The sequence below is a fragment of the Chiloscyllium punctatum genome, chromosome 22 (assembly GCF_047496795.1).
Source record: "Chiloscyllium punctatum isolate Juve2018m chromosome 22, sChiPun1.3, whole genome shotgun sequence".
Lineage (NCBI taxonomy): Eukaryota > Metazoa > Chordata > Chondrichthyes > Orectolobiformes > Hemiscylliidae > Chiloscyllium > Chiloscyllium punctatum.
This window is the reverse complement of record NC_092760.1, coordinates 35,304,228-35,315,872: the sequence shown is the minus strand read 5'-3', so window position 1 is coordinate 35,315,872 and position 11,645 is coordinate 35,304,228. Positions and strand designations below refer to the sequence as shown.

At 40.7% G+C, this 11,645-nt stretch overlaps 1 long non-coding RNA gene across 1 annotated transcript; it reads right to left on the bottom strand.

The window, feature by feature from the left end:
• Positions 1–1,870: 1,870 nt before the first annotated feature.
• Positions 1,871–10,559, bottom strand: LOC140493506 (uncharacterized). The gene is made up of 2 exons (XR_011963698.1): positions 10,325–10,559; positions 1,871–3,512 (listed from the first exon to the last, which is right to left on the bottom strand). It is a non-coding gene; the product is annotated as an uncharacterized lncRNA (long non-coding RNA).
• Positions 10,560–11,645: the final 1,086 nt, after the last annotated feature.

The following is an 11,645-nucleotide window of genomic DNA, read 5'->3' as shown; positions in this document are numbered from 1 at the left end:
AAACCTACAGCTATATTGCATGCCCTCAGTATTATATTGGAATGGAGAGCAGAGAGGTCCTCACCTTTTCATTAAGTTCGATACAGCAGCTGTGTGTAGTGATTTTACAATTTCCCAGTTACACCTCATGTAGACCCATCTTTCATTTCTTCACTTGACCCATTATCAGCTCCGCTTGCCTTGCACCATCACCCCTTTTGTCCTTTGAATTATCCTGCTTTTCACCCGATCACAGACACCCCATTATATTCTTTCCCATGTCCCACTTCCTTTCCCTGCATCTGCGCTTGTGCAGAACAAATTACATTTCTAACTTTTACCAGTGCTGGTGAAAGGTTCTTGACAAGAAACAATAACTCTGGAAATGTTGACTCCACAGATGCTACCTGGCCTGCCGGGTATCTCTTCTGTATTTGCAGAAGCTGGGTTGTTAGTGGAAGGACGTAGGCCCGACCTTTCACTTGGCTCAGTGTTGAATGTCAGTTGCAGTGCACAATAAAGTATCCCTCCACATTGTCAGGATGAGCACTGCTGTGGTGTCTCTCCCAGTGGCTGGCTAAACACAGCACACTAAAGATCGTAACTGGCTACAAAAGGGCACTGGTGATCCCCACAGAAAAAGGATGTCTTCATCATCTGTGTTGCAGGAAAATGGCATGCCAATTCCTTGCCATTTCCAGATGAAACTTGACCATTTTGGATGAGGTAATGGAGACCATGCTCCCTGACAGAGGTTAAACACCAAGCAGACAGTTGGAATCATAGAATTCCCACAGTGTGGAAACAGGCCATTTAGCCCATCAAGTCCACACAGACCCTCTGAACAGCATCCCACCCAGACCCCCACCCCATCTCTGTAACCCTGCATTTCCCTTGGCTAACCCACTTAACCTACACATCCCTGGACATTATGGGCAATCTAGCATGGCCAATCCACCTAACCTGCACTTCTTTGGACTGTGGGAGAAAATCTGCGCAGGCATGGGAAGAATGTGCAATCTTCACACAGACAGTGGCCCAAGGCTGGAATCAAACCCAGGTCCCTGGCGCTGTGAGGCAGCAGTGCTAACCACTGAACCACCGTGCCACCTAACCAATCAATAATACTCGTTTAATGTGCATTTTGTATTACTGGATACACGATCCTGTTAGAGGGCAGCAGACTGTAACTTGTTATTCCCATCCTTACTGTAGTGCCCTGACCTCTAGTTCAGCTGATATTAGTTAATTTAGAACAGGCCTGGAATCAAGCCTAAAATGTTCCTGCTCTGCATAGAACTCAATGGGAATCATTTTAACGTAACCCACTGGGTTCATGGTGGACAAGTGCTCATTTCAATGGAGACTGAATGGGGCAGAGTGTAAATTGTGCAGCCTATCAGGGTTAGTGAGGTGAACGTTGTCTCCAGTAGCTCAGTCCTAAAGCAGCATATCATCACCAACACAAGCACAGCAGGGTCAATGAGCCCAAAGAAGCAACGTACTCTCCAGCAGCAAAAACAGAAATTGCTGGAAAAGCTCAGCTCAAGCTATATTCTGAGGAAGGATCACTGGACCTGAAACGTTAACTTGATTTCTTCACAGATGCTGCCCGACCTGCTGAGCTTCTCCAGCAATTTCTGTTTTTCTGCTAAAGAGTTACATTGCTACTTTGGGATCATTGACCCTGCTGTGCTTCTGACTTACAGCATTAGGCAGTTCTTTCGGTTTTTATTTATTACTCTCCAGTATGTTGTGCATCATCAAACAACTCAGTAACTTCTCATAACTTGTGTAATGTAACCTCTGAAGCGAAGGAACTGAAGCTGGGATAATCTGTAAAAATCTGATAAACTGGGAGATCTTGTAAACCAATACAAAACATCTGACCTTCGGAAATGTTAATTTATTGTCTTACATTCCTTAGAGCAACAGGATAGCCAGACATCGAATTCTGACTAATAGCAACACGTTTATTATGTACAGCAGAAAGAATATGTAGTCCACATCGAGCACATCTGTTAGCCAACCTTACTGTTCACTCAAAAGCTGATACAACACTTAAAATAACAGGCAGTGTCCAGAGTATGTTGGTATAGGAGAGATGGATACATTAATAGCAGCCTGGGTCACACTGTGCACAGCTACTCTACCTATCAACTTTCAACTATTAATTTGTGTTTTTTTAAAACTTAGCTTTTTTTTATTGCATGTATACGCTTGTTTTAAGTCAAAATAAATGTGACATCATTAGTTGAATTAACTACTCTCATGGGCCCAAGAACAAGTCACACAGAGAATCTACTAGTAAGTTCTAGAAGGAATGGGAGTTCGGAGTGGAACTCAGATTTATTGCTTTCGTCCTATCACTTTGTTTTTTTTTTGCCTTCCTCTTTTTTTCTCATAACCTTAGTGCCTCTGATCATTGCTATGATCCAATTAAAGGTGTTTTTATTTTGGTGCAATTGCTGTCAATGATTGTAGCAAGAGAGAGATATGTGGATGTGAGATGGGCCCCGGGGAAAGAAAAATAATTGGTTTACATGCGGCTGAAATACATCTCATTTTATTTGCTACAAGGGAGTGGGCTACTTTTACAAGGCTTCCTACTGAGAATATAAGATATACACTGAATGCTTATAGGGGGAACCTACAGTGTGTGAATAGTTTTACTGGGGTTAAGCTAGCATGGGAACAAGTGTGGCCCATTTTACATTGCTGTAAGCTCTGTACAAGGTGAGGATGGAAGAATGGCTGGGGGAACATCCACCTTACAATATACAGGTTAATTCAAAAGTTTTGCGACGTGTATGGACACTGAGTTAAATACCATCACTTCAAACCAAGACTTATAGTAGTCAGCACAGTTGTACAATTACTGATTAAAGGGGCTGGAAGGTATTTTTCAATGTACAAGCATGCAGAAAAGAACCAGCATTGATATACAATTTTATACATTTTCTTATTTCTTGTGTAGTATGAATGCAACACCTATGAGTACTGCAAGGGCTGTGATGGCAGCCCCTCCCAGTATATATGGCTTCATGTTTTCAAAGAAATTGCTGGGGTGCCCTTCAGAAGTATCTTCCTTGTTATCCTGGCCTTCTGGCTGGGTGTCCGCTGTCTTCTTCTGTTCTGAGGTACCAGCGGGTGGTGTTACTAAGTCCCCTGTGGACTTCGGTTCACTGGCTGCAGTTGCCTCAGTGACTTGTTTCTTTGGAGCGTTGGTAGGCTCAGGCTGTTTGCCAGAAAATTCTTTCTTATCCCCTGTTGCGGTGCTTGTTTTCAATGTGGCAGACTTGGGAGACTCTTTAGCTTCTGCTTTAGATCTGTTTCTCGTTTCCATGACTACCTTCGAGCTTCCTTCCAAACTCTCCCGCTCTGATAGTGCTTCTCAGTATTTTCCAGTAGTTTCCTATCGACAAAGGCAAACTTTTCAGATGGGCTTTCTAAAATGCATTCATTGTAACTGAACAGGTCTCCTTTCCACTTATCTCTTCAATTCTCATATTCCATAGTCCCGACAGAACAGCCTTGAAAGAATAATAGAACCAACAATCAGAACAACAGTGCTTAGAGCAGAGAAGGTCACACAGAAATTTTACAGAGGTGATCAAAATTAGAATAAACCTTGACTGAATAGCTGGATGTGACAAAAGACCTGGTAACCATGCCAGGGGAGCTGAGAAGTAATTCTATTACACTTAGAGTCACACTGGTCTGAAACGCACTTTCCAAAAGAGAGATAAAACTAAATTCAGTCGCAGATTTGATAAGGATACTGGATAGACAGCTGAATAGTTAAAGAAAATTGCAAAGCATTTGGAATTAAGCAGGGAAATTGAGCTAATTAAATAGTATTTTGAAAGAACCAGCATTGATATAATGGATTGAAAGTTCTCATTTGTGTACATATCCTCTAAATGTAAAGATTAGTTCTAGATATTTATAAATACTTGCAAAGAGGTTTGACAATAAAATGTATTCTTCTTATGTCAATGTTTTCATTAAGTTAATTGTGATAGATTTTAAATCCTCCCCAATTCAGGTCGAATTGTGCCAACACTAAAGCGCAGCTCTGCAGGCATCAGTAATCCACTAACATTTTCAGGAAACATTCTTTATATGTGAGCCTAGGCATTAAACAGCAGCTGACAGTTTGACCAAAAGCCACTGACCGATCAATGTGTGACATTGAAGTTATAAGTGTACACTGTCCAATTGGGATTATTGTGTAGAAACCAGCAGCAAAAACTAAAAATAATTTTACTTACAGGAATTTTGGAGGTAGACGCAGTGAGGTTATTCGGGAATTAAACTTGCGGCTCTTCAAATCTGTGGATCACACCACGTGCTACCTCATCTGATAAGCCGCTGGGTGAGTCAACAAAGAGCTCTTTGAAAAGTGAATCATTCCAACCCACGTTTTGTACAAAACTGCTGCTGTACAACATTTAGATGTGACTATTTTGTTTTCAGATCAAAACCATTTTTAAAAAAACGTGAGATCCTAATTTTCTCTATAAAACTGGATGTGCAGCACAATATCAGAGGGATAATAAGACCATAAGATATAGGATTAGAAGAAAGGCCATTCGGCCCATCAAGTCCACTGTACCATTCAATCATGGCTGATGGGCATTTCAATGCCACTTACTTGGACTCTCCCTGTATCCCTTAATTTCTTGCGAGATTAAGAATTTATCAATCTCTGCCTTGAAGACATTTAACATCCCGGCCTCCACAGCACTCCATGGCAATGAATTCCACAGGCCCACCACTCTCTGGCTGAAGAAATGTCTCCTCATTTCTGTTCTAAGTTGACCTCCTCTAATTCTAAGGTTGTGCCCATGGGTCCTAGTCTCCCCGCCTGACGGAAACAATTTCCCAGCGTCCACCCTTTCTAAGCCATACATTATCTTGTAAGCTTCTATTAGATCTCCCATCAATCTTCTAAAGTCAAATGAATACAATCCCAGGATCCTCAGCCATTATACATAATTATTAATAACTTGGTCAGAGTTAGGAAATTGTGCCTAGTTTGGGGTTACCTGCTTTACATAGGATGTCAGAGCATCCTTCAAGGGTTCTGAAGAGATTCAGTACATTGGTGGCAGGAATGAGAGATTTCAATAATGAAAAAAGACAACAGAAAGTTGGACTCTTTTCATTAAAGTGTAGGAAGTTAGAAGGAGATGTTTAAAATTATATTGAGTGATGAGGCTGAGGGGTGACCTTACAGAGGTTTGTAAAATCATGAGGGGCATGGACAGGGTGAATAACCAAGATCTTTTCCACTGGTCAGGGGAGTCCAAAATTAGAGGGCAGCAGTTTAAAGTGAGAGGACAAGTTTTAAAAGGAACCTAAGGGGAACCTTTCATACAGAGGGTGCTGGGTGTATGGAATGAACTGCCAGAGGAAATGGTGGACGCTGGTACAATTATAACATCTGAATGGGCATATGGATAGGAAGGCTTTAGAGGGATATGGGCCAAATGCTGGCAACTTGGACTAGATTAATTTAGGATACCTGGTTGGCATGGATGAGTTGAACCAAAGAGTCTGTTTCCGTGTTGTACATCTCTATGACTCTATAAGGTTACTTGGACAGTTATATCTGGTAGGCCGTGAGTTGGTAACCAATTAAAGTCCATAATTCTGCAATCAACAGAGGCACAAAGGTAGCAGTCCAATGAAATTGTTTTACAAAAATTATATTAGGTTCTGGAGAGTCTATCAAAAACAGTGATGGAAGCCAAATTCCTAAAGGCTTTTTATACGGGAATGAATAGAAATGAAAAATAAAGCATTTGCTTTTATGAGTGTGGGGAAAAGGAGTACTACATTTTCACCAAATAGATGTTTGCATTTGTGGTCAACACCATGGCTAGGTAGAGCAACATGTATTCTGGAGTAGTGGTGCTGGAAGAGCACAGCAGTTCAGGCAGCATCCAAGGAGCAGCAAAATCGACGTTTCGGGCAAAAGCCCTTCATCAGGAATCAGAGCAACATGTATAAAACTGAAATGTGATTCAGGTTTGATGTAGAAACAAGTAGAATTATTTACATGATAAAAATGAATTCAGTCAACAGGAATGACTGCAAATTTCTAATAGGATTGGTAAAGAAAGAAGTCTATTCAAAATTAGACATGACGGCTATGTACTAATAACAAGAGCTAATAACAAGTATTAAAAATGCTAGCATCTTAAATGTAGCCCATCAAATTTCAGAAACAATAGCTATACATGCTTGACCTTGAATTCATCTCTTTACGGAATTCATTACCAGGTACAACTACAGTTCTGCATCCAAAATGTCGGTCAAGGTGCTTTTCCAGTTCACATCACTTGCTGTTGAGTACATCTGCAAACGTGCAGATGGACCATGACGCTCATTTTTAATGATGCAGCCCTGTCTCAAAACTGATAACACACGCTCCGAAAATGTACCCTTTAGAAAACTGATGCAGGCATGGTTTGTCAAATGACTTCCCTCTGTGATGCAAAATTCTTTGATTCATAAGATAAAATAATTAGAACTTGTGCCAAAATAAATGCATCATCCTCATTAACTAATATTGCAAGTATTAGTGTATTTCATACTGTTTATGTTTAGTAATTGAAACAAGAATATGATAAGCTATTTTGCTTTTCTGCATATTTAACAACAATGTTAACAATGCAACTTATTTTTGTATTTAAATTTTATGTTAATGTGGCACACATGGGATAGCAGTTTAATATCAAATGGGATCTGGGCATTTCCTACAGAGAAGATGGGGAGAAAGACCACTAGGAGAGTCAGTCTCCTCTGAAAAATGAAGTGGCTTTAATACTGATCTTCAGACTCTGGAGCTTGGCTCTGATCAGTAGTTTAAATATTGTCTTCCTGCTACCTGTGACAATCATAGCATTGTGAAATTACTTTATCCAATCTCAACACAGTCATTTCCACGTTAACTGGGTGAAAATTGTACCAAGTCAACTATAGGGTACCCTGCACCTAAACTGCACAGTCATTGGTTCCACAGCTGGATTCATGGGGCTATCTGTTTAGTCCTCCCATAAGATGTATGTCAGAAGTTTACTGAAAATCAGGGCAAGTGTCAGACTTGCACTGCTTAGGATTCTTTAGCAGTCACCCGGAACCAGCAAATCAAAGTAAGTTTAATTTTTTTTAAATGCTTCCTGTGGGTCTTGGAGGAACACAAGTTCTTTCTTCATCCCCTACCAAGTCCATGGGCATCAGGATTCCCTGTATCACCCACACTCCCACCTTAAATCCATCAACTTTGTGGTTTACTCTAAACCCAATGCCTTAATGACTTAACAGAGGGCAATTCTTAGTGAAGCAAACAACTAGAAATTAAATATTCCCATTGGGAGAGTTGCTTTTGTGGATGTGACTAGCACTGGTGCCACACCTGAAAATACATATAAGGCTCAAAGCCAAGTCCTATCAATTCTCAGGCCTAGATATTATCAAGACAGAGTTCAGGAAAATGGTATTGGGGTGGAAGTTCAGCCATGGTCCAGTTGGATGGCATAATGATCCACACCTATTTCGTTTGTTCGGGTCTCATTCTACAAGCACCCATTGATTGCATAGATTGAGATTTTAACCTTGATAAATCTAAATACTTTTTACACGCCCATTCATCTTTTATCAAAGGCAACTCATCCTTGTCAAAGCCTCTTTTTTTTTGCTGTGATAGGTGAGCTTTCCCAATATAAATATTGCGGATGTGCAATCCTACTTTAATGTAGGGCATTGTTGATGCTGATATCAGTTTAGTTGTTCATTTTGTGTTGCATCATCTGGGGTGGAAATGTGATGGCCTTGTGGCATTATTGCTGGACTGTTAATCCAGATGCATAGATAATGTTCTCAGGACCTGGGTTCAAATCCTGCCATGGCAGATGGTGGAATTTGAATTCAACTTTTTTTTAAAAAAATCTGGACTTAAGAATCTCAAGGTTACCATGAATCCATTGCTGATTATTGGGAAAACCCATCTGGTTCACTAATGCCCTTTAGGGAAGGAGACTGTTATCATTACTGGGTTGACACAGTAATGTGGCCAACTCATAACCATCCTCTGGGCAATTGGGTAATAAATGCTAGCCTGGCCAGTGACACCCACATCCTGTGAATGAATTTAAAGAAAAGTACAAAGTAATGAATCTAAAAAAAAAGCTCTGTTAGAACAGAAAAATATATTCTGTGCAAAGCAGATGGGGGGAGGGTGGAATATCTGTTTTCAAGAGTGAATGTTTGACATGTGGCTTTAACTGGTCCTTTTGCTGAATATCCATTATTATCAGGCTTGGGATGTGTCACTTTGCCTTGGAAATGTACCTCCCACTGACTGCAGCAGCAGCTCGCAACTCATCAAGTGAAATGAAAGGCTGTTAGCTTTGCTTGTGGGTGTAATTTGAATGATCTACCCTGGCTCCTGCTTCCTAACAAGGTTTCTAATGAGGCTGAGTCATACCGGACAATTTCCAGCCACAGTTCCATCAATTCTGTCCCACAATACAATGCAATCTTCTTTTCCTCGCTGCGTGTGCTTGCTCTTGGTAAAATGGAGCTTTTAAGACACAACCCAGTGAAGATGCAGGTGAACCAGGCTTACTGCCAATCATCAGCAATGCCTGCAAATTCTGCAGACCCACTTGGCTCAGGGACCTCATGTGACACATTGGATTGACTCATTACCAGTGTCCCTTCTCATCCGAAGGTAAATTGGTCATAAACAACACAAACCAACACACATCCCCACAGTCACAGCAATAAATGTGCTTTTGAAACCTTACTAGCCAGATACTTACAGTAGTAATTCCATTTACATTTGCATTTCACCCACTGACTGTTAGAGCTGAGCCTTATTTTGTGTGCTGGTCCCAACTCATGGAGGTGTCTCTGGTAATTTGGCATTAAATCAATGCTCCCCAATTCTTCTTGGAATGGTTCTTTCTATCCACCTTCACCAACAATGGCCTTCAGTACAACACAGACAGGTGGCTTTAGTAGTTGACTCCTTGGAATTGGGACTCTAAAAATTACTTTGGATATACATGCCACACATGCACCATCACAGTGCTGAAGGGAGAACAATTTGTGGAAACAGAAGTATTCTTATTGAAGTAATAAATTGGTCAAGGATATAAGTCTGCTACAAGTGTTTAATGAGTCAATGCTCATAACACAGGGGACTCAGAGCTAATTCGAAATTGTGGGCTAAAAATGGCTCAGTTCTCATCAACCAGCCTTATTTTGGGAGTTTACTGGTTAGCGGCAGTCCCAGCTCCTCACACAGGCCCACTCTGCTTGAATAAAATAATGGTCAAACTGACAAGGTTAACATCACTCTGCCAGTGAATGCATCAGATTGCAAGGTACAACATGGCACTTTTTGAAACCCTGCTTCCCCTGCAAAATGGATAGGGCCCCAGAAAAAGCACAGTCTTAAAATCTCATTGTCGGTCAATAATCTGCTAATACATTATGTTTGCCTAACTGTCCAAAGGAAAGTGAATTTGACAAACTGTGAATGCTCCAATATGGTCCATTAAGCAATTCTCCCCAGGAGCCACAACCTTCAAATACTGTGAACACATATAAAGTCAGCATCCCTCCTGTGCTCATTGACATTCATTATTCACTGAGTGAAAGGCAAGGATCTCTTGCACTGCCTTTTCTTCCTGTCTCTCACTTCCAGCCCTCCACAAATCTCCATTAAGAGCAAAAGGTTCTGGAGCTGTGCTATTGATCTAGAATCGACTTTCAGAATATGGCCCAGCCATTGAAGGTCAAGTCTACAATAGGAAAACCTGTATCTGCAGCTGCTGTTTTCAACAGATAGGCAATTCATTTTCGAAACATATGGGTTTGCCTCTCCATGTGCTAAAAGATGGATAAAAATCATCTTCCTTTACTTCAAATGCAATTATTAGTATTCTCCTACAAATCATTACAATTGTAAAAAATAAATAATTCAAGTCTGCACAGTGGGGGAGAAAATTCACAAGCATACTGTGAAATGAGGCAATTATTTTTAAACATAATTTGCATTAATAGCATTTAAATGTGCATTTTTGTAATGTTTGTAACAAAGGGATGTAGCGTTTGGCTGCTTTTCTTTTTCAGTAATCTTTCTCTTATTTAAAGCTTAATTCATTAAATAACTTAACCATATTTAGGCTGCTTCGCTGCAGCCTGACCTCTGTTAGCTAAATTACATCTATCCAAATCTGAAGGCAAGACAATGCAGTTTTCCATTATTACCTGGAACTAGCAGATCAAAGTCTTTGGCCGATTCATTATAATTAAGCCATCCTACCTGCTAATTTCTGCTTAGCTTTTCCTTCAGGCTGTCTGAAATCACTACCATTTAGCCTCTTCTGCCGCTGCAACCCTGTGACGTCCACAGTCCTTCCACCTCACTGCAAAAAGCTGGGCCTAATGTCTGAAGATGCTGGATCAATATAACCAGGATAGAAAGGAGGCAGTATATTGGAGAACCAGCTATGAGCTGGAGAATTGGAATATACCACTTGCATCAGCCTGCGGGTGATAGCACAACCAACCAATTTTATAAATAAAACATGCATTTCTGTCATTGTGAATGTGAGGATACACTGAAAAAAGATTGTCAAGAAAATTATTCAATTTCACGACAGTATTTGAATATGATAATGATCCTTATTCTGACCCACTATTTGCTTATCTTCAAGGTCATTGCATACAGTACCAAGACTGCAGAATTGCAGCTATATCCCAGTTGATTTCTGGGATTGTGGATGAGTCATCCTCCAAGCAGTGAATTGCAGACAGCAATGCAGCATATTTTAAACAGTAAATTAAACCAGGCACATATAGTTTATCGCACTCATCAGTATTGCGTAAGGCAACGAAAACAATGTGCAGTGTTAACAAGATCCTTTTTTAATGAGACTGAAAGGTGTCATTCCAGTAAGGAATGGCTGCAAGCTTAAAATTTGCTGCTGACAGTGCATTTTGCTCTATATGGGGGAGACCAAATTTAGATTGGGTGATCACTTTGCAGAATACTCCATTCAGTTTTCACAGGCATGACTCTGAGCTTCCAGTCACCCATCACTTCAAATTCTCCATCTCGCCATCAGACTGACCTCGCTGTCCTCAACCTCCTGCAGAATTCCAATAGAAAGCAAGACAAACTCAAGGAAACAAACCTTCATCTTTACAGTCTTCTGGACCCAACAATGAATTGAACAATTTCACATTTTAGTTCTATAACCTCAACAGGTTTGGTTAAGCCTCAGTGGGGTAGTATGTTGGAAATCATGTCCGCTGTTCTTAGAGTCAACACAGAAATTCATAGAAGTACTCAAAATCCCCCAACTTCCTGACTTTCAGACCAAGTTAAGGGATGGACCAGATTACTGTACTTAACAAGAATTGCTATTTTTTATAAGTATATAGATCCGAGCTACAGGTAAACAATTATGAACCATCATAGCCTAGCAGGACGTTTGAAGAACACAGCAGGCCAGGCAGCATCAAGAGGTGGAAAAGTCCAACATTTCAGGTGTAACCCTTCTTCAGGACTGGGGGTGGGTATTGGGGGAGCTGCAGATAAAGGGAGAGGCGGGGCAGGGTGGTGAGGTGGGGATAGGTGA